At 33.6% G+C, this 24,356-nt stretch overlaps 1 long non-coding RNA gene across 1 annotated transcript in view; it reads left to right on the forward strand.

Annotated features, from left to right (window-relative positions):
• LOC129226436 (uncharacterized) overlaps positions 1–24,356 on the forward strand; it is a 96,773-nt gene that overhangs the window by 50,246 nt on the left and 22,171 nt on the right. Inside the window, exon 3 of the long non-coding RNA XR_008580785.1 lies at positions 4,554–4,722. This is a non-coding gene — a long non-coding RNA (uncharacterized LOC129226436). The remainder of the gene's footprint in view (positions 1–4,553; positions 4,723–24,356) is intronic.

Genomic DNA, 24,356 nt, shown 5'->3' on the forward strand with positions numbered 1-24,356 from the left:
AATAATTGTGCACAGTGAAGAATCATCAAACGCGATAAATCGACAGAAAAGACAGCCACTCTAACACGCTCTCCGATCTAAAATGGCTGATCTTAAGCTGATGCGTCGGCTCGTGTGTATAGGGGCCTTAGCGCATTGAACGTTTACGCTTGCTGTTTACCGCGTTTTTAGGTTATGATAATTCAGAAGCGAATTAAATATTGCGATGTACGCTTGCTATCAACAATATCGTTGCCAGTACATGTAAGTAAAGATGTAAATTAAGTATTGCGCTCTGCTCTAATGGCATTTCATCACTTGTGATGTCATGCGCAGAAGTTTAATAAATGAAATTGAACCGCACCGATTAAAATGTTAAACTAAATGTCAAATTATTTTTAAAAAATGGTCAAATCTTATGTTTTAAGTATGCTCTTTCAGAAAAAAATACTTTTAAAATTTCGGAGACGAGCCTCATTGAGTCTATATCGATTACAAACATAAATATTGACATAGGGTACTCATACGCCTCTCCCTGCGGCGTCCAGAGTTTCGCGGTTCCATTTTGGAAACCACTGCCTAGGCTGCAAATCAACAAAATCCCCACATTGTCAAAAATACGGCTTTATTTTTCCTTAGCTAAGTTTTTATTTCAAGCTGCATCAGTAGAAAAAACAAGTGACTCAAAATACAACAAACTGCTAACAAGCTGAGAAATCCGTTGTAGTGAAACCCGTTAAATTCAAAACGAGCTATTTAACTAACTTTTTTTTTTATCGTCTCCTGGAAAGCTACCTATCATTTAGTTAGCTGGCTGCTAACCGAATCCACACATTTTTTAAATATTGCCCAGAAATTATGTTAGATTTATTGGATTTTTAACATATGCAATTTCTATCGAATTAAGTCTGAAACAAGTCTATAAATATTCACCTCAATAAACATTCCCTTATTTGATACATTTTAACGGGATACAAATGAGAAAGTAGCCTCTGAATCCTTCTCTGTATTGGAACACACACTATAGTATATTGCTATGATTGTGTGATTTTTAAATACTTATCACTGACTCTTTTTACTTTATTTCTTTTTTATCCCCTTTTAAACATAATCAAGATATTTCAGACTTAAATGTGCAACGAATGAAATACATCATTATACGCTAAGGTTTATAAAAAGTGAGTTCCAATATTTAAAAGTTTGGGAAGCATTTGAGATAGCGTAAATTTTGTTTACTTACATTATGTCATGCTGAATTGTATTGCGTTTGTACTTGTCAGTACAAGAATATTTGATAATATGAAATTAATATTCACACTGTGAAAACAACATTTTAATACGCACACTAAAAAATTGGGAGAATTTAATAATAAACTATACGGTAAAATTGACTGTTTATAGTGCACAGAAATTTTTTCAACAAACAATACTGGAAAAGCAAACGATCACAGCCCCATATGTTGATGTTTTAGGTTTTTTTCAACCGCGAAATAGAATTCTGTGGTAACAAATGCTAGCATTATAGTATACAATACTTTCCAACGTGAATTTTCATTTTTTTAAAAAAAATTTCTCAGTGGATGCGTGAAAGCGTCATTCTTATAAATATTTTGTTATTTGCAAAAACAATTTATGATATTAGTTTGATATTGATCAATTAATTTTTAACTAGTGGTACCTGCACGGCTTTGCCTGTAATAGAAAAATTAAAAGGTCTTTTGGTTTCCTGTATATTTACAAATAATGTATGGTGAATTTTATCGCCAATTGGCTTACGGTTCCACGTTATGATATTTTCGTATCTCGCCAATTGGCTTGTGCCCATGTTACGGTTGCAGGGTATGATAATTTCATAATTTACTCGTCCATCTTATGATAATTTTGTTCTCAAAATTGTAATAGAAAAAGAACCACATCGAATTTTCGAAAAATCGCTTCGAGGTGCACACTCCCATGCTACAAACTAATTCTGTGCCAAATTTCATGAAAATCGGCAGAATGGTCTAGGCACTATGCGCGTCACAGAGATCCTGGCGACAGAGATCCGGACAGAGAGAGATCCTGACAGACAGAGATCCGGACAGAGAGACTTTCAGCTTTATTATTAGTAAAGAAATAACTTTACCATATAATAGCTTCATAATCACACGAGTTAATTTTTGCACTAATAATACTTCGATCCGACATCCACGAAGATAAATTTATACATCTTTGGTATCACAGCGTAATGCAACCTACCTAGCAGCAACTAAATCACGATGCCGACCGCAGAAAGTGCCGACTAATTACAGGGCCCGTAAAATTGCATAACAAGCTGAATTCTTATTAAAAGGTTTCAGACGATTACACGTTACTAGGTTACAAGATAATCAAGTGAAGGGGAAGTTTGCAAAAACTTTAATTAAGGATGAGTTTCCATAAATATTTAAATATACTTTTGCACACACACACACACATGCATATTAGGGTGGTTCAAAAAAAAAAAAAAAAAAACCTTTTTTTTTCAGATAGAGTTCAGGGCATACTTTTTTTTTTATAGACTTACTAATAGTATTATGCTGTAAACGTTTTAGCTTCTTACTCAAATTTTAAGAGGGTGCTCAATGATCCCCTAATTAGCCGTAGCATTAGCCCCCTCTCATTAGCCGTAGCATAAAAAAGTCACAAATTTAGAATCATTTAATTTCAGCAGCCTTTTTTTTTTTTTGTACATAATTATTTTATTGCAATGTATATGCATATTACTCGTGAATAATACAAAATGTAGCATTGTTTTTTCAGTTCAATATATTTTTTAACCCCCTCCCCATACTTATGAAGTTTTTTTTTTTTTGGTGGGGGGTGTTGTGCACCCTCTTTTAGTTGAAATATGAAGCTAAATTCGTCCAGTATATTACTATCCACAAGTGTAAAAATGGTGTCCTGTTATCTAGGAGAAGCTTCCTTTTTACATGTATTTTTGAACCACCTTAATGTGCATAGTTTTTTTTTATGTGGAGTTTTAAGAAACATCCCTAGGAGCATTACGAACCCTCAACTCGTAGAACTATATCTTTAATATTCATACGCGCGCAAACAGAAAGTGATGTTACGCGGTGACTTTTGGCGTGATTCGGATTAAGATGTGTGATATGTGGAAGATGACGTAATTTTTTTTGTGTGTCATTTTTTATTGTGTATCTTGTCCTTTTCATTAAACTTTTATTCGTGTCAACACGGTTTTATCTTTGACTCCAAAGAACACCCCTAGACAACCGAGACCACATGGTACAACACATCTCAGGTTCCAGGTCACCCAGGTGGCTAAAAATACTTTATTGACTGGTTCTTTGTGAATAAGATTATTTGAAAAGCCATGTTACACTGAGTAACTCAAAATTCTTGTAAGCAATGGAAATGATTTGACTGGTGCGGAAAAAAAAAAAGAAAAGAATTATATTAATTTGAATTTTTGGCATCTGAATTCAAATTATGTTTCTCGCAATCACGAGCGTAAGTGCGTATGAATGCGTGTGTATGTTTGTGTGTGTGTGTGTGTGTGTGTGTGTGTGTGTGTGTGTGTATGAATGTGTATGCGTGTTGTGTGTGTGTGTGTGTATGCATGTGTATGCGTGTTGTGTATGCAGTGCTGTGTGTGTACGCGCGTGTGTGTATAGGCGTTCGTGTGAGTGTGTATGTACGCATATGTGTTTGTGTCTGTGTGCAGGAATGAGTGTGTGTATATGTATGTGTGTGCGTGTAGGAGTGTGTGGTTGTGTCTGTGCGCAGGCAAGAGTGTGTAGGCGTGTGTGTGTATGCGTATGTGTGTAGGATATGGACGCAACCTGGAGACGATTTTCGCAAGAGGAGCAGCATCGTGAGGCCAGTCGACGCGACGGTGGTGCTGGCAGAGGGAGGTGGTGGGAAAATAAAATCATAGGAATTCAAAACAGTCAACTGAGAACAATAAGACAATAAGCAATCGTGATTGCTCAAAAAAAAAAAAAAAAAAAAAATCCTGGTTCCTAAAACGGTGTATTTTTTTTTTTTTTGGTCTCTGCGATGTGTATGTTGACTAATATTCTTCTTTTTTTTTATCGGATTTACAACTAAATTTTGTCACAAAAAAAAAGTAGTTGATAGAAATCTCATTGAGAATAGAATTTTCAACTTACGGCAACTTTAAAATACCGTGCTACATATTATAACACTACACTTCGCTGCAATACAAGAAACAAACTGTTTAAATGCAATTTTAAAAAATTCTTTCGCATGTATTTTCTAGTCTTAAAATATGCATTTTTTTTCCATTAGTTTGCAAATTGTGAATTTTTGCGATCAGAAAGCTTTTCTAAAAATATAATTTATTTCGGCTAAATTAATACACAAGAGCTACCAAGCTCTTCTTTTAAAGTTGCACTTTTTTTTTTTTTTTTTACGTTTTCATTTTTTTTATTTAGTTTACATAGAATAAATACATTGAATTCTTCCTACCAATTTTAATTCTTCGTTCGCTCTCTCATAAAATTCCTGCTGTGTTCCAAAATAAAACTTCTTAGAGCAGGAGAGCTCTCACCTATTCCTCTTCTTTCCAGGTTCGATTAAACAAATATTTGAAGACTGCGATGAGCCTCCACGACCTGTGTAAGAACCCCTTAATACCTTAAGACTTGTCAACAAATTTGCATTATCAGGGAGCACGGCCAGGAGGAATTGGATTCATTTGCATGTTGCCATGGGAACACAAGACAAGAGAGAAAAAAGGTACTCTAATTTATCAATACACGGATTCTCCTCTTCTTTATCTTGTGAGCAACATTTTTTCCCTTCTTCTTCTTCTTCTGTAGGATTTTCAATTAAAAGGAGAAAGAAATTCGAAATTATTTCGAGTATGTCTCTGTTTGTCTTGAAGCAGGATCGTTATCACAAATTCTTTAGATATCAAAGCACTTTTTTCTTTTTCTTTTTTTCTTTTCCCTCAGCATTCCGCTTCGGCAACATCAAAGTTTGTGACTTCTTTCCAAAAACACAGCACTCAAAATAATTATTTCTGGTTTGGTGGAAGGTATACATCAGTTTGGTACATTAGATTTATGGAAGCTACTGAAACGATTTAAAGTAACTTGAATCTAATATAGTTTTAAAATCGCTGAAAATTTTATTTTATTTAGTACGATTTACAAATATACTCTTATTTCCTAGAAGTTTTACTCAATATAGCTTTTTAAGTAAATAAAATTTATGCAAATTGCAAATGAAAAATTCTCAGCAGCTGAACTTACCGAAGTCTTCTCTACATAGTATAAAATGAAGTCCCCAAAAAGCGGCTGTGTGTTTGAACTCGCAAAACTCGAGAACAACCTTTCCGATTGCGCTGAAAATTTCACAGTTCGTTCCTTTAAGTGCTGAAAAGGTTTGCAGACCAGTTCGAATAAAATTCGATGAATAATCCTTTTTTTATTCCAATTTATGTCCAATTTTAACATAAATTCTCAAATATGGAGGAGGAGGTGAAAAATTACTTGCACATATTAATATTACATATCGTTAGAAAGGGTAGAATTTTCCGCGTTCTACGCATTTTGTTTCAGTGCTCTAATGTTATTACAGCGGGAGTTATTTGCGTTTTTAGCTGGAATTTTTTTAGGCTTGGCTGAAATTTAGGTACTATTTTTTCATTAAATAAATCAATAAAAGTGAAGGAACTGTCCCACAGCTTTCTTTTTGACGCCATTGGAAAAAGCGGCCTTTTTTACTCCAGATTTAACTCGACCTATGGTCGAAAAAATAAGCTTTTATTTCGAAAAGAAAAAAAAAGTTACAAGCCTTTTTTAAATCAAGTTTAAGAAATCTTGATTCCATTCAAATTGAGAACCATTTTCTTTCGCATTTTAATTCCTTAAACTTATTTTATTTTGTGTTTTCATGTTACGCATTTTAAATCCATCTTTCTGGATTTAATTTCCTAAAAGTATTTTAATATCTGTCGTTATTGTTTGGAATGGAAATCATGATATTTTTTAAATTTAATTTTTACGCTTGATTGTTGAACATATATCACTTGACACAATTTTTATTTTCAAGGTGGACCGGGCAAAGCCGGGCAATGCAGCTAGTTTATTAATAAAAGTCTTATTAAATGCACATTTAAATCTCTTACGTTTCATGTTGTAACATAATACACTGTTATGAATTCAAGAAAGTTTTAACGTGAACATTACTCTAAACTGCAGAACTTTCAGTGTGGAGAAGGCTTTACTGAAAATTGTGTTGAAATAATAAACGATCGCAGCCCCAATTGGTTGCTTTTAGCTCTTTTTTCCATAAAATTTCACGATGCAATAGAATTTTACTTTAAAAAGTGCTGAAACGTAAATTCCAGTATTTTTTACCGTAATCCATCAAAAACCTGAACTGCTAATGGTCCAAATTAGTTCAGTTTTGCTGTGCTTATATCCTTTGGGAAACTGAAGTGACCAGACTGTGAAATGATTTTTGTCTCTCCTGCAACTTTTTATAAAATAGACTAGAAAATAACTCGTCATGATACGACGGGGGAAACTGCCTTTTGATCAAAGATATTGGCCGTTAAATTTGACGGTTCCCAAAAAAATCGGTTCCTCAAAGTCAGACTCACGTAAACAGATTTTTGCCAATTTATCGTGTTCCACAAAAGCTAATAAAACTGGCAAGAAAGTACAGGTGATATTTAAAAAAAAAAGAAGAAAACTAAACCCATTATTCTTTTTGAATATATATAAAAAAAATCTTTCATTTTCATCAAACAAATATGATTACGAAACAAACGACATTTTATTAAGATAGATGACCTTCACTTTTTTTTTTTTTTTTGAGAATCTAATTTTATAATTTCAAAGCGGACGACAATTTTAATCGTTTGTGACGTCAGAGCGTTTTTCGATCAGTTTTTTTGGCTATTTCATATGTGAAGATTGGGCTGGTTTTGATACGAAACGCTTCATTTGAGCTCGCATATTACGGCCTATGGGTGGACGGTTGAATACCGCTGCTCTGAAACTTCTGAGCCTCTAAGCGTCTATATCACGATTTTCCATTTACATCAATCTCGTTGGGTATAGGAAATCAAAGTGCTGGATTACCTCCTTCTCTATGGAGTAAGTGAAAACACGCTGAGGCAAATGGGAATGAGATTTCATCTGCTAGCAAATACTCCTGAAGTCAAATTTTTCGTTCAAATTACTCTCAGGGAGTATTGAATGCAGTGTGAAATATTTTCTCCCCCAAGACATAAGGATGAATCTAGAATTTAGAGACTGAAAATTTGTTTCTAAAATCACCAACTGACTCTAATGTGAAACTTAGCAACAAATATCATTATTTGTAGCTAAATGCGTCTTAAGTATGTAACCAAATTATTGTTGACTTATGATCCAAATCGTCCGTGTCAATCATAGAGTAGCATATAAACTATTCACAACTCCAACAAACTATAGGGGTCGCTGCAGCCACTGTCTAATGGCGGATGAAAAAGGTAAAACAAACGCAAGCCGCAACATATAAATTGCTTCGAAGCTTAGTAAATGACAGAAATTTTTTCTCGTATGTATAATTTTTTTGTTCTTCATTCTTTTGAAAAGATTTTTCGAAGTCTTTTGGTTATTCTGACCCATGTAGAAAGAGATGAGAAATCAAAAAGTATTACGGAAAGTAAAAAAATAATGCAAAACACACAGTAAGTTGTTCTGAAGCAGCCATTTTCACGATGTTGAGTTCGATATTCATAAATTTTTGGTTCCCTTCGAACAATATTTTCATTTTGTACTGTTTTTTTCTATACATTAGTACTTATTATGTCCAGTTTCGTGACATTTCCGGCATTTGTTGACACTTTTGTCACATAGTGCACATACGTGACCGTAAGACTGTCAAGAATAACATTCAATACTTGATAATTTATTTCTATGACTATATATGATTGAATATCAAAAGAGGAAGATGATGTTTCATTTTTTTATTTAGCTGGCGCAAATTGTTTTGTTTATGTAATTGAGTTATTTCTTCGAATCGGTTTACTAAAAAATTATCTACTACATAATTCTCGCTGTTTCATATGCTTCTATTTCTCAACTAAATGCTAATATTCTGTCATGCTATGCTGAGTAAATCATCTGCAAAATGCTCACGGATATGTAGTGAAAGTTCTGTTTTAAATCATGATGCATTTAATTCATTCGTCATTTATGATTTAAATGATAAGCGAAATCTTGTCAAGATACATTATTCTTTCACACAATACTAAAACCATAACCCTAAGTTGGCGGCGCACTATTTCAGCGACAAAAATTCCAAGCTTTTATTTTTTATTACTCAAATTCTTAACGTTTTTTCTGGATTCTTCAATCCGTTCTGCGATAAATATTTTCAAGAATATTTATTTGCATACTGTCTATTTCAGTTAGATGCTTGAGTAACAAGGTTATTTAAATCAATTGTGTGGAATTTGGTTAAGGAACAGCAGTAATTTTTCAGCGTGGCCCTAGTGTCCAGCCAATGTTATTAAGTCCATTTGTTTTAATCGAAATGAAAAACTAATATTTATTCAAACGCACTCAGGACAAGATAAATAAAATGTATACTCACAGTTTTTTAGCAGATATCTTTGATGTTACGCTGTAGCGAGTGACGATTCCAAATGATTAATTATGCAAATAAAAATAATACACATAACAAACTTCTTGTTTTGCTCAAAATGGAACGCGTGGAACGCAATGTTTTACCTTTTTCGCCAATTTTATAAATCACCACAAGGTAGCGTATTCGAGCTCTGGAGTTGCGAATAGAGCATGCGATAAGGCTATATTTTGCTGTACGAATGAAAGTAATTTTCACCACTACCACTTGGCGAACACACTACCAGTGTGTCTTTCAGCCAAGAACGCAAACTCAATTAAACAAGTGATTTAACTTCATCATGATGTAGCGAGAATGATGCCAAATACCGAACCTCCCCTCTCTTAAATGGTCACTACTTTCTCCAAATGTTGACAGTCAGTTTTCAGCAAGAAGATAAAGGAGTACGCACTCTAGTTTTTATAAACTCTATGGTTTCAGCTATTGTTCAGACGAATTTAGTAGCAGGACGTATCGTAAGGTCTGTAGTTATTAGCAATTGGCCGAAAATAAAAACATGTGGGCGAAAAGAAAGACAGAAGGAAAACACCCTCACGTATTACCCTAAAAGATTGCGAGTAACTTAAACAACACGTAGGTGTAACGCTAGAACTGTATAATAGGGTGGAACGAAAAAAAACAAAGTTTTTACTTTCGAATCGTAATAGTGCAGAAAAGTTGCGATTGATGAAAACTTACAAAACAAAACAAAAATTTTTAAAATCGGATAATATCTTCCGATCCCGCAACGAGCCTAAAAATTTGAAAAAAAAATGGAAAATTTCATGTTTTTAGCGATTTTTTAAAAATTTTGCTCCAACGTTTCTTTTTAATACTCTAAGACGGAAAAGTTACGATTGGTGAAGCCTTCAGAAATTAAAAAAAAAACATGTTGAAATGGAATAATACCTTCTGATCCAGGAACAAGAATGAAAAGTAAAAAAAAGGGAGAATTTCATCTTTTCTTAGTGATTAAAAATAAAATTGTTCTTGCTGTTTTTCCCCCCGGTGTTACAGGGAAAAGCCTTTTAAAAAACCCTATAATAAACATAAACATTAATTTATTTCTTGACTTTTAAGGTATCTTCTAAACATGCAAAACTACCATTCTTTACAATAATGAAATATTTTCAAATAATAAAAAGTTATAAAATATTTACCAAATTTACAATCCAGTATACAAGTCTTATTGTTTTAAGTGTTTCTTGTGGAAGCTAATTTATAATCAGATTTTTTGGAAAATTCGGGCATAATTGATCTGGATTTCAATGTTGCTTTTATGTAGCCATCTCTTGATTTAAATCCACACACTTTGAGTGAAGCCTCCGTCACTAACTTCACACATCTTTTGACAGCTTGCGTATGGCAGGGGAATAGTTTTATATCCCAGTCGGGTATAGTGCCTGTTACAATAAATTTTTCAATGTCTTTGTTATGACCGTTTCGAAGAAAAGGTGGAGAAGATAGCTTTGTCGTGTTCCAATTAATAATCTCTGTGTAATCTTCTGCTTCGAAATTTAGATATGGAATAACAAAGTTTCTAATGCTTTTGCCTTTAGAAAGAAACTATCTGGCTTTTAACACACTTTTAAACTTTTACTTTTTTTTTCTCTTATGTGCCTCCTTTCATCAAACACCATTGCCATTAATTAGATTGTCAGGTAAGTATCGACAGGTTTGAATTGTTCTGTAAACATGAATGGCACCGTCTGTGAAATTTTTGCGGTTCTTTATTTCAAACCAGACCGACATGTAACATCACAAAATAAAAAGTCACTATGTGTTTTAACTCACCTGATGGGATCGATACACTTACGTACAGTCTATGAACTCTATTTGCACAAGTGAGCCATCTGGAATGTGAGAGTGGCCCGGGGTCACGATTTAACAAATCATTTGGTCCAAAGTTCCAATTTTTCCTATGCCATGTTTCCTCTGAAGATAGAGAAATCTTTTTTCAGAGATCAGTTTCTTTTCAGATTTTTCACACGTACATTTCATGTAAATTGGACATTCACAAATGTCAAGGGTCTTTTTACAAGTGCAAATAACATTCTTTACGCACTTACAGGTAGAGACGTCAAAGAGTTTCCTTCTTCACTTTTAAATTTATCAATCCTTTCTTTAAACTTTAGTTTATCCTTGTCTCGGTTGTAAGATCTCGTGAAATTGAGATATTTTTTGTAGAAGATATCAATGAGCTGAGCAAATCTTTTCAAGGAAACTGTAGGAATCGAGGCCTTATCAAAGATGAATTTAACTTTTTGTCCTTAACAATGGAAAAACTCATTTTCGTGTTATTGACTTTTCTAGGCAACTCAAATCTCTCTTGAAAGCAACTTTGAAGTACATTTTCATAAGTAAGGAGCTTATTTGTTGGCAAATCTCTCGGGGGCCAAATATAGGGCACTCAAGGGACTTTCTCGTAATTCTTTTCTGCAAAGATGGATTCATGTTTGAAACACGTTAAACAGAGCAAATAGACATCACACGCACATTAGAAACATTGAGAAATACTGATGCCAGCACGACTGCTTTATTCATTTAAGTAAGATACCTATAGACACAAACCAACGAAAAAGCTCATAAATTCAAGATCGTGAGGCGCTAATGGGGCGTATTAGATGCATACACTGTACTGAGCGGCATAAGCAAATATGAGTCACTCGGGATTAAAGGGCCATGTGGACAATTTCAAGACAGGCTAGTACTAAAATATCACATTTATTTTATAAACAAACGTTCTTTCATTAGTATTTCATACCGAACTTATGAGGATCGTTAAACTAAAAGAAAAAAAAAAGCTGAAAAAGGGCTTAAAGTTTACATTTTTTTAAATATGTAGGTTTGTTGCGCGATCGGAAGATATTGTTTTATTTCAAAAATATATTTTTTTTTTGCTTTGAAGTCTTCACTAAACGTAACTTCTCCGTTCTGTAGCCTGAAAAAGTCCATTGAACCAAAAATGTTAAAAATTCGGAAAAAAACCTGAAATTCTCAACTTCTTCGATTTTTAGGCTTGTTTCTGGATCAGAAGGTATTATTCGATTTCAATTTGTTTTTTTATTTCTGAAGGCTTTACAAATCATAACATTTCCGTCTCAGAGCCTTAAAAAGAAACATTAAAACAAAATTTTCGAAAAATCACTAAGAAAACACGAAATTTTCTATTTTTTCAAATATTCAGGCTCGTTGTGGGATCGGAAGATATTATCCGATTTTAAAAATTTTTGTTTTGTTTTGTAAGTCTTCACCTATCGCAACTTTTCCGCACTATTACGATTCGAAAATAAAAACTTTGTTTTTTTCGTTCAACCCTACTGTATAACATACGTTTACAATAAACCAGTATTAATCGGGGCCGTACTATCCCGGACTCCGCTGAATCCGGACAGCCATTTAGACGTATACATACTCTATAAATAACAAGAAGTTCCGTCTAGAACTAAACGAGCTTACTTTCCCGTATACCCATAATATTTTCTAGTACCTGATCAATATTCTCAAAAATAGCTAAAATCGCAAATTGTTTCAAACAAATTTTTTAAAATATTTTAAGCTGATTTCTAGGAATAAAATATTCTTCACTCATCTAAAAAATTAGATGCGTGAAAAAAAAATAAATAAATAAACGAACAAATAAAATAACAGCACCTTTTAAACAAAGCAGCTAATACACTTTTTTCCATTTAAAAAATTCTTTAACAGCTTTCAAAACGAAAAAATTATAATTAAAATTAATAAGCTCATTAAAATAAATACATCACATCAAAAAAAAAAAAAAATCCTACAAAGTTTGAAGCAATTTCGCCGCACAGTTCGGAATTGTCTTGAATTTCTCCGTAGGCGCTAATGTTAAGTTTTTTTGAACAGTTCAAAATTGAACAAAAAATAGTTCAAATCAAAAAATGAAATATAGGAATGAGGTGTCCTCGCCGAGATCTTTCAAACAAACAAACAAAAAAAAAATGTTCAAATCGGACTATTTACTCAAAAGTTATTGGGGGGGGGGACAGATAGACCGACAGACATTTTCCCCCATCTCAAGAGCCTAATTTCCAATTTTTAATTTTTCGATATTTATTTAATTATTTTTTCTATTTTTGACTTTTTTTGTTTGTTGTAATATTTTCAAGGTGCATTAAACCTTCTTTCATGCTTTTTTCGTCTTTCTCTGACTTTTACTGAGAAAGTAGGCTAAAAAAGGCTTGAAATCTCGTAGAAATATTACTAAAAAGCGAGTTAATAAAACTGTGTAACTTTGTATCCAGTGTTTTGTATTTTTGAAATGTGTTTTTACTTGTGAAGTTTGTTTATGCAGCTTCTCTGTAAAAACGATTCAGAAACATTCCTGGAAAATAATGGGCAGCTGATGTGCAAAATTTCTGCCAGTAAGATATCTTGCCAAAACCAGGAACATTTTCTACTAAAATTCAGTAATCTTCCTGAGATTATCCTAGAAACTTCCTGGAAACATCTGAAATGTTCCCACTTAAAGGGGTCCGTGGCATAAAAATCGTCAAATTTTGCAAATTTTTTTTTTATTATTTTAAAAATTACTCCGTTTTCTTCTGCTTTAAGTAGAACGTTTGAATCTTTTTTCTATCTTAATTAGAACGAGATATATAATTATTTTTGTTGCATGCATTTAACTAATATTGCATCAAATTTTAAATGCGTTTTTCTCCATGATGCGATTTTTCCAGATTTCTTGCATTCAAACTCTTATAAGTAATGAACCGATAAAGATAAAATAATAAAACTTGGATCATATCTTTTTCAAACTGTTTACTTTAATTTTTATTCGATGAATTTGAAAAAAAACGTTTACTGCAAAAAATATGATTTAAAAAAAAAAAAAATAAAGTATCTTTGAATTTTTAGAAATTTTTTTTTCAAATATTTTTTATTTTTTATTGAATAAATATTTTTAAATTCACCGAATAAAAATTAAAGCTTAGATATTTGTGCATATTTTTTTGTAAAAAATTTGAAAATTGACCAAGGATATTTTGAGTTATAGCAAGTTAAAGCAACCTCATTTTTTTGAAAAAACAAATTTAAATTTAATTTTTTTAAATATTTATGTTATGATTTTGCTTATTAAATAGATGGTGAAACCGTGCAAAAAATTTCAAAACTTTAAAGTATTTAATCAAAAATTTTTAGAAATGTGTCCCGGACCCCTTTAATGTCAGTCATGTCTCTGCAACTCAACTTTAGAGTAAACTCATGTAGACGCCTTTCTGATTTATCAAGGGATTTCCAAAAGCAGTATTGCCAACATGGCCAAAGCTAAACCAGAAGTAGTCCATGAACTTGTTCGCTCCCTTTGGGAGGAGTTTAAACAGTCTGGACGGGTTGTAATCGAACGGAAGCCGATAAACTTTATAAATACGCTCAGTTAATCTTTAAACTGGGAGCTAAAAATATTTTTCACAACAGTGAGAAGTCTGCATTCAAGCAACTTGTAGCTATTCAGGAAACTTTTTGACAATGATGCATGATTTTTCCAGGAAGTGCACAAAAATCATTGAAATCTCGAAACGTGACACGGAAATACTTAGTAACGTTTCGGAATTTTTTTACAGTGTTGGCTCAATTAATAGGTTATTTTGTCTAGTCCGTACTTTCATTGATTTAGATGACCTGAATCCTCTCTTAGTCCGGATTAACCCTTTCAGAAGTGGCGTCCGGTATACCGAGCATGAACTTTAAACAGCTGCTAATCATTTATTAATTGAATAAATTACTCTATTTTTTTCGTAGTTGACTCTTTACAGTCTGCTTATTATTATCTGTACAAGAATTTTTCATTTTGGGATTGGCAACATAAAGAAATAGGGGTTGGAAGCATGGGATTGACTCATTTTCCCGACCACGGATTCTCGTCGCAAAAGCGAGTGTTTTTTTATGACTTAAAAAAAAATATATAATCTTATATTAATCATTTCAAATGCTTATATTATGTTTTATTATTGTTTAGAGAATATTTTACAAACAAGTTTGTTTGATGTTTCATCGTTTTATTATCTGAAATATGCATTTCTATAACATACGTCCGGATTATTAGACGTGTCATAACTCTTTTAATTCCTCATCTATAAATTTGAAATTTTGTCTATAAGATACTCTTTACCATAGTACACTGTCTACCAAATAAAAACACTTTTGGATAAGTATTTCATAATTCCGTCTGAAAGGGTAAATTAAGTTCAACAAGTAAAAATTGTAATAAAATCTTCGAAGTATAAAGAAAAATTCTATCAGAAAGGATCTTACATCTTTCAAGCCTTTTCCAAAAGATTTCAGTGTGAGTTGCCGTTTCATTCAAAATACCGATAGCTCATCTCTCCAAAAAAATCCTTCATGAATATTCCCCTGCATGTGACCTTAACATCTTACCCTTGTCGAGGTCCCTTGTTCGGTGCCCCCCCCCCCCCTTTTTCTAACGGTCTGTTAAAATATGAGTAGCAGGTTGTACAGAAGGAGGCCCTTTCACCTTCGAACACATGACACAACCCCCAAATCCCCATCTTGTCCCTTTCCCTCTCTTGAAGACGTTCGTCTTCATTACTACCTTACTTTCCCTCACCATCCCTTGATGGAACCCCTTTAAAGGACAGGCCGACCCATCCGCCATTTTGGTCCCAAGAGGGCAAGAGGCCAAGTGAAAACGAGTGCCAAAAATATCAGGCATGAGATCCGTATTAAAACGAAAAAAAAAAAAACCTTAGTGAACTGTCTGGTACGTTGCTTTGATACTGTTGTATTTATACCTAGAACAAGTTTATTTAGCATGTTGATTTGAAACTATGGTACAGTATAACCCAGAACCATTTTTAATTGTTTCTTGATTTGACACTATATTACTGCATAATCCAGAACCATTTAATATATTATGTTGATTTGAAACTAAGGTATTGCATAACCTAGAACTATTTTAATAGTAATGTTGATTTGATACTATGGTACTGTACAAGCTAGAATCAGTTTAAAAAGTATGTTGATTTGACACTACGGTACTGCATAAAGAAGAACCATTATGGTACTGTATAACCTAGAGCCCTGTTAAAAAGTTTGCTGATTTGACACTATGGTACTGCATAACCAAGAACCATTTAACAAAACTACGTTAATTTGACAGTATGATACGGTATAACCATGAATGACTTTAGACCTTAGGACAGTACCTTATCGGAAAATGTTTCTAGCAAAGAATTGTTGCATTTTCATACCTCCCTTGTTTTAAATCTCAAAGAATGAAATCTTCTTTTTTGATTTAATCAGTCAAACATCAATCAAGGAACATAGTTGAAGCTTAAATTACAGTTTTCTTCAAAGCGGTTTTCATACACATACTAATGGTATGCCATGCGTATACTTTTGGAACCAAAATGGCGGATAACCCGGTTTCCCTTAGTGGCCATACCCTTAAACTACCCCTCACTACTTTTCTTTTTGTTCTTTTTTTCTTTTCTAAAAGAAGAAACTTCCCGATATCACGCGTTAAGGTAACTTATGAGCAAGAAAGATGCCCTTACGACTACGTTTTGGTGTCCTTTTCACACAACCTGTTCTCCTTCACGCATTCTTTATTGTAAAAGAGAGGGGGTGGGGGAGTTGCGTACTTTTTTTCTTCAGAAGGTAAAATATTCAATGTCTTGAAAAGTTCTTGAGTGTGATATAAATAACTTTCAAGATAACATTAATAAATTCTAATTTTGCTTCTTATCAAGTAAAACCTTTCGTTTTGTTTCCGTTATCTTCTTTAAAAATCCAGACAAAATACATTACGTTGTATGAGGCATTTACGACAGAATTCTTTTTTTCCCCTCTTACGTGTCTTCGTTACACAAATTGCATGCTTTTCTCTGTTTTTTTTTTTTTCCCCTTTTGATTTTTAACTTCATGTGTATCGTTTGATTCCCAATCAAAGCCTGAACATAATTTTTTTTTTATATCTTTGAAAACGTACGAATTTTTAACCATTTACAAGTTACTCTTGATGTAATACTATTTCCAAAAAAGTAGGATTACCTTACGTCCATACTAATGCGGACTTATCCACGTTTTATCGGTGATAAGGTGTCCGCACACGGTTATGCAAAATCTGGTTTTGACTGGTTTTTTGAAGAGTATTTTATATTTTTTCTCCCATGCAATGTTATTGGGTTAACACATAGTTGCAATCACGACATTGTATAAACTTTGGAAAACTGAATCCGTGAAGATCAGCACCAAGGCCGAGTAGTGTCTGTTACAATCAAGGCTGCGGGGTCAGTAGTCGAAAGTAAAAAATTCAAAGAGTCGGAGTCGGTCATTTTCCTTCAAAACCCGCAGCTCCGCCAGCGCTTGCAGAATCGGAGTCGAATTAATTTTGGGGTAAAGGTATCGGAGTTGGGCCGTGGTAGCCCGATCGGTATAGTGTTGGACTCGGGGCCGGAGGGTCCTGAGTTCGAACCTAGATGGTCGAAGTTCCACCGTCGTCATTAAAGGGGACTGGGCGACGTTAAATATGCTCGTGGTCTCAACGTCCTCCAAGTGAAACGATACCTCTGGGGGTGCTAGCACCAGGTAGCTATTAGCTCCTGGACTAGTTCTAAATTCTCATTAACTGTTCGATCCGGTGATGGTGTTGCCATCTATCGGTATAAAAAACAATGGAGGCAAGGCACTCAGTATGCAGTCCTCGACATAAATACAGTTGTAGTCAGTTGTGACTCGGAATCGAGATATCGGAACTGGAGTTGAATGCTCCAAAAAGTCGGAGTAGGCCATTTCGCCTCTGTTCAACAGCTCCAGTTGCAATGCGATCATAGAAGAGAGGGATATGTATGGCAGTGGGCACTAACTTATATCTCGCGTCTTGCAGGAGTCACTTTTTGCTTTTCACTCCAGTGTTCCCCGTACCGCCGTACAGGGTTTTTATTATACACTATTTATGGTTTTTCCAGTTGAATGGGACCCAGAAGATAGCTCTAATTTTTTGATCCAGTTCAGAAACCGAGCGATCCCTGGTCCAGCACCCCCAGAGGAAACGTTTCCCTTGGAGGACTTTGTGACCGCGATCATATTTAGCATCCGCCCGTCACCATTAATGAAGACGGTGGATGTTCAACCGGCTAATAATGAACTCGGTACCTTCCGGTCAAAAGTCCGATCCTTACCGATCAGACCACCTCGTACAAGAGTCAAGCGGGCATATTTTGAGTGGTTCGACTTACGCATTTCCAAACTCGTCTGCAGTCGAAGCGTATAAAACATACTCTAATGCGAGAGAACTCTCGTGACTTTTGGTTGTGGTGGTGAGCTTTTTGCACTGATGAAGAGGCTCCATTGCAGCATGAAATAGCTATACGCTGTATTTGCTTCAGAATTTGTGCTTTATTTACGTTGGTTTTTCACTTTAATCATATTGAAGCACAAAGCTTATATGATAATTTTTTTATATACAGTGAGACCTCAATAAGTAGTCGACCGGTTAAGTGGTCACTCCGTTTAAGTGGTTGTTTTTCTTTGGTCCCGACAAGGTCTCATTCACAGTAATGTAAAATGACCCTCCCTTACTGGTCACCAAATTTCATTTTACCCGCTTAGTTAGTCACTCAAAAGTTGTTTCCTAAAATTAATTTTCCTTATCGGATCTTAGAAAATAGTATCAGACTTAGTTTGAAAGGCTGTTTGATGTTTATTTTCCTTTAAATCTCGATCCTCGGTTCTGGTCATTCAAAGCATAATTCTTGCTGTGACTCTACCAAGTGTCGAGAATAAGAATCTAACTCCTTCCAGCAAGACAGACAAAATCTAATACCTTCAGAAAGTTAGTCAGTATTTAACATCTGTTCACAAGGAACAAAAAACACAAAATTTAATCTTGATGTACGTTAGAAGAGATAGTTCTTTTCCGTGAGCAACAACTTCATCAGTCAACATTGAAGGATTGTATTAATGTACCGTGACTACATTAAAATAAGTTGTTGTTATTATGTAATGTATAAGAGAAAACAAAACGAAGTAACTATCATTAATATTTTCCCCCCTTTTTAAAATTTCCACTAATTTATAGACATTTTTTACATAAGCTATTGTTTTTCTCACAGAATTCTACTGCTATTCATAAATATTTGTAAGGGTTTTTTTTCTTCCTTAATTTCCCCCTCCACATAAGTAGTCACTCCACATAAGTGGTCAAAAATTTTTGGTCCCTTGAGTGACGACTTAACGAGGTTTTACTGTAGTGTAGTTTAAATTAAAAAAAAAAAGAATAAGAGTAACTACTTGTAATAAAAATGAAAACTTTTTCAAATAACACTTTTTGCTATCGAAAAGAAACACAGCTTTCTTTAAATTATCAAATGTTGTTTCCATAAAATTTCGTATGCTATTCTCGAACAGACATAATCATAGGTTCTACATTATTAGAGAAATAAGGGTTTCTTAATCCACACTTCATTTGGATGTTTTCTTTGCTGTGCTTTCGGAAAGCGCGGGAAAAAAGGCTCCTTTCAAAGATTAATTCGTGTTTTTACTTAAAAATCGAAAATATTTTTAAGTAAAAACTTGAGCTCAAGTAAAGCATGCTAGTTTCTTGGGACTCTTGTCTGACCTCTGTGGAACCGTCGAGTTTCGTGGAACACAATTTAAGAAACGCTACACTTCTGCATTATAACTGTGAAAAAGTCTCAGAACTTGAAGTCAATTGTAATTTTTCTGATTTTCTAATTTGGAAATTAAAAAAAAACTATTTAAAAAGCAATCATAAAGAGTACACTCTAAAAACAACAATTTCAAAAATGACAAAAAAGTACTCAAATTTGAACACATCGCGAGTCAAAATGGCTCCGACTATGTGGTATTCAAATTTGAAACATTCAAATACTCATCTAGTACTTAAATCAACTTGTGTGCTCATTTTTGAGGGATTTGTTCTCATTTTTGAATACGTTATAATTTCAAAACTGAGTATTATGTACTCATTTTTGAGTATGAAATAATTCAGCACACAATTTAAAAACATGGGTACTCATATTTGAAACAAAAGGTTTCAAGAAAATTTGAAAACATGAATGGACTCATTTTTGAAAATTTCATTTTTCTCAGTGTAACTAAGAAACAATACACCTTATTTTAATAACACTGCCGGTAAAAAATTTAAAAAAAAAAAACTTGCTCTGGCATCATTCTTGCTAATTCTTTTGTTAAATGACCCCTTGAATCCAAATATGACCAATGTTTTCCCCCATCATGTTCCACTTTTTGAAAATGACGCCTGTTTTTTTTTCTCCCCCCCCCCCAGTTTTATACACTTTCGTAGCTATTATTCTTTTATTTGGAGGGGAAGGGAGTATTATATTAACCATTAAAATTCTTCTGGGAGTCAAATGTGGGACAAAGTTCAAAAGCATGAACATTTGGAGCAAGTTAGGAGACTCTTAGGGTATTCCATCTTTGAAAAATTTTAAAAATCATCAAAAGGGATTTTTTACTTCATTTTACAGAAAAGGAAGTATTGTATTCGCGAGAAAAATTTCACTCAAAAATCGACATTGATTTCCATTTTGCTCACCCCCAAATGAATGTTGAGTTTTTTTTTCGACCCGACCACACGTGGATATGTGCCTAGGAACGTACAGACACTCGAAATATCCATTTTGATGATCCCCGAGTTAATTACAACGAGTTTTCTTGTGACGTCTGTATGTACGTATGTATGTATGTGAGTATGTGCGTATGTGTGTATATGTATATGTATGTCGCATAACTCAGGAACGGAATGTTCTAGAAATTTGGTACCTGGACTCCTAGTGGGATCTATTTGTGCACCCTCCTTTTTGGTTGCATTCGAATGCTCCAAAGGGGTCTTTTACCCCTTTTTTGGGGGAAATCATTGTTAATTTCGATGTAAACTCAAGTGGTGCTATAATTTGGCGGACACTTGGCGATATATCGCCAGTTTTTTTGGTCGCCATGTTTTGTCGCCAACTTGGCGACAAAATTGGCGATTTTTTTTATTTGGTGTCAATTTGTTCACTGTTGGTCATATTTAGAGAGTACTATTGAATCATATTAAAACTGCCAATAATAAGAAAATGACATTAAATTGAAGCAAAAGGAAGTCATGTGATGCACACATCAGCTCGTTTTCTAAGGGTTTGTTTTACATTTTTACATTTCTTCGGTGTGAAACCAGCGCATCGGACTCGCTCTTATGAATCCCATATCCAAAAAAAATTTCATGCAGTGAACAGAGTATTGGGCATACGAGTCACACAGCTGATCTCCACCAAAAAAAGTTCCCGTATTATTTCTATCTATTCAATTTACAGTCACACATATAATTAAGATTAAAAATGATATTAAGTATGCTTAAAATATAGTATCAATGCATATTTATATTTCTACCGCCCACATTGTTTGTTATTATATCAAGAAGTGATAAACAATGGAGGCGACGCATCCCCAGAAATATAAATATACATTAATACTACACTGTAAAAAAATTCCGACACGTTACTAGTTATTTCCGTGGAGCGTTTCAGGATTTCAAAGGTTTTCACCTATTTCCCCGTAAAATCAAGTATCCTCGCAAAAAAGTTTCCTGATTTGCTAAAAGATGCATGAATGTAGACGATTCACTAGTGTGAAAAATATTTTTTGCTACCAGTTTAAAAATTGATTGAGCGTGTTTATTAAGTGTGTCAGCTCTAGCTTAATTGCGGCCCGTCCGGATTGATTAAGCTCCCAATGTGAGCAAATAAATCACTGGACAGCTGCAGGAATTGCAGGAAAGGGGAGCATGCTTGCAATGCTCGCGCAGTTTTGGCCAAGGGTGCGCTAATGCTTCGGGAACCCTCTTGGTACATCAGGAAGGGATAAATCAATCATGTTAAATCTTCGTAATTGTTCAGAAAGATTCCCAAAACACCACTGGTTTTAACAAAGGAGATTTCCTAATATTTCAGAAAGGTTATTGACTTTTAGCGGAAAACGTTCCTGGTTTTTGCAAGATAGGTTACTGGCTGAAATTGGGCACATCAGCTACCTATTATTTTCCAGGAACTTTTCTAAATCGTTTTTACAGTGTATATTATAAACATACTTAATAATTAAACATTTATAATAAGAATTTTAATTTTTATTATATGTGTGACTGTAAATTGAATAGGTATAAGTGGTGAGGGAAGTTCCTTCCTTTCAAAATAATGAGAAAACATACGAAAGCAGGAACTTAAGTCGATTTTGATAAAGAAATTTCGAAGAAGTATCGGTAGTCAACAAACAATGATAATAAAAACGACGATAATGATGAAGAAAACGATAATGATAAAAATAAATAAATAAATATTAATATCAGTAATGAAAATTCAAAACTCAATAGGTTTTAGCTGCGTCGATTCTAAAAGAAAATAAATGAAGTTTAACATTGGAACATCAAAACTTATTAAGTTGTGGAAAAGTTTTCTACGTTAATTTTTTCTTTTTTTCTAAAAATAATCGAAGAATGCATTTTAATGTTAAAAAAATTACTTTTCATAAAACATTATGAAGACTTTTGATTGAAAAAGGTTAATCTGATACTGATCTCGAGATTTTCCTCCAATACTTACCATTAGCTTCATATCTGATTTAAATAGAATCAGTGCTGCTTTTAATGAGTCAGAAAATAATAATTAAAAGTTTCAAGTTTAATTTAAACATCTATTAGCATCCGCTATTCCTTAAAATAAAAAAAAACAAACTAAAAATCTGAAACTTAAAAGGAACTGTGTTACTACACGTACTTTAGAAGAGAGAGAGAGAGAGAGAGAGAGAGAGAGAGAGAGATGGAACTATTGAATTTAATGAAGCAGCCATCATTAATTTTTTAAAAGAAGACGCATTAGCGGTGGGTTTCACATCTTATTTTACATTTAAATATTTTCCCCCTTAATTTACAAAGCATAAGATAGTGGTTTTGCATTGTAAGTGTAGATAGTGTGTATTGCAATGAAAATGTTAAATAAAATGATAAAATTAATCTTCAATTTAATGCAGATATTAGTAATTCACAAAGTCGATAACGTAAAAAAAAAAAACCTTATGATAATTTTACTGATAAAAATATACGAATTAAGTAATTACAGTTCGTTTCAGGGTTGCCATTAGGACTTTTTGCAAAACTCAAGATTAGGTTAAAAAAATCCCCTAAATCTAGGCATGAAGAACCCAAAATTATTTTACGAATGACTTTTTTAATTTAGCTACATTTCTGTAAATTCCGCTGTTGTAGTTGGTCTATTAAATTTAATAGTAAAAACGATTAGTAAAAAATATGAAAATAAATATTGAAATGGATACCTCTCAATAATTTCTTTCTTTGGAACAATTTCTTTAAAAAAATGTTGCAAAAATCGTCTGCTGCTGCAGAAGAAAAAGATTTATTAATATTTTAATACAATTTTACAGGAAGTATACAAAGAAATGACATACAGAATTTTTTCTGGATCGTTTTCTTTTCTTCTTTTTTTCGTTTCTTCCCATCACAATCTTTTCTATAATCACAGCAAGTAGAAAGTTAGTAGTTAGTAGTTAGTAAAAAATATGAAAATAAATATTGAAATGGATACCTCTCAATAATTTCTTTCTTTGGAACAATTTCTTTTAAAAAATGGTGCAAAAATCGTCTGCTGCTGCAGAAGAAAAAGATTTATTAATATTTTAATACAATTTTACAGGAAGTATACAAAGAAATGACATACAGAAGTTTTTCTGGATCGTTTTCTTTTCTTCTTTTTTTCGTTTCTTCCCATCACAGTCTTTTCTATAATCACAGCAAGTGCAAATAACAAAACCTCCGTTCTAGATAATTTACCAAAAAAGCTGTATTTTAGCCAAAATTATATATTTCATACATAAAATATTTGTTAAATGTGTCTTTTCATCAATGAAGCCCAAAACCCAAGAATGTCGAATAAAATCCCAAGAAGCCAAGGTATTTTTTAAAAATCCAAGATCTTGGTGAGATACCCATCAACTCTGCCAATCCTAGTTGTATTCCTTATGATGTACACAAATATGAAAAACTAAGAATAAATGAAACTAATTTTTCGAAAACTAACGCAACGGGAGATCTCACATCCCAATTTAGAAACATTTGCATTTTTCTCTGAAAATACATACATAACGCGTCGAGACGTTGCTATTTTTATTTTTAAAATACAAACATTTTGAAATTTGACTATGAACAGCGCCGAATTTAGCTTCATACCGCCCTAGGAAGATTTTAAATGTGCTGCCCCCTCTCCTCCTCCCACCTAAAAGAAGCAAAATTTCCTTGACTGAAAAATAAGCAAAAAAGAAAAAAAAAATTAAATTAAATTTGGACATCTTGAATTCAAATTATGTTTTTCGCTGTGTATGTAGGCGTGTGTGTTTGTGTGTGGGGGCATGTGTTTGTGTGTAGGGGTTATGTGCATGTGTGTAGGCATATGTGTTTTTGTCTGTGTGCTGGCATGAATGTGTGTGTAGTTGTGTGTATGTGTGTGTGTATGTTTTTGTGGGTGTCTGTATGTATGTGTGTGTGTATGTTTTTGTGGGTGTCTGTATGTATGCGTGTGTGTATGTGTTTGTATGTGTGTATGTATGTGTGTGTGTGTGTAGTTGTATATGTATGCGCGTGTGTGTAGGACATGCATGCAACTTTCGCTATAGGAGCAGCATCGTGAGGACCCGGTCGACGGTGACGGTGCGGAGGGTGGCGGTGG

This window comes from Uloborus diversus, chromosome 7 (assembly GCF_026930045.1).
Source record: "Uloborus diversus isolate 005 chromosome 7, Udiv.v.3.1, whole genome shotgun sequence".
In the NCBI taxonomy this organism is placed as follows: domain Eukaryota; kingdom Metazoa; phylum Arthropoda; class Arachnida; order Araneae; family Uloboridae; genus Uloborus; species Uloborus diversus.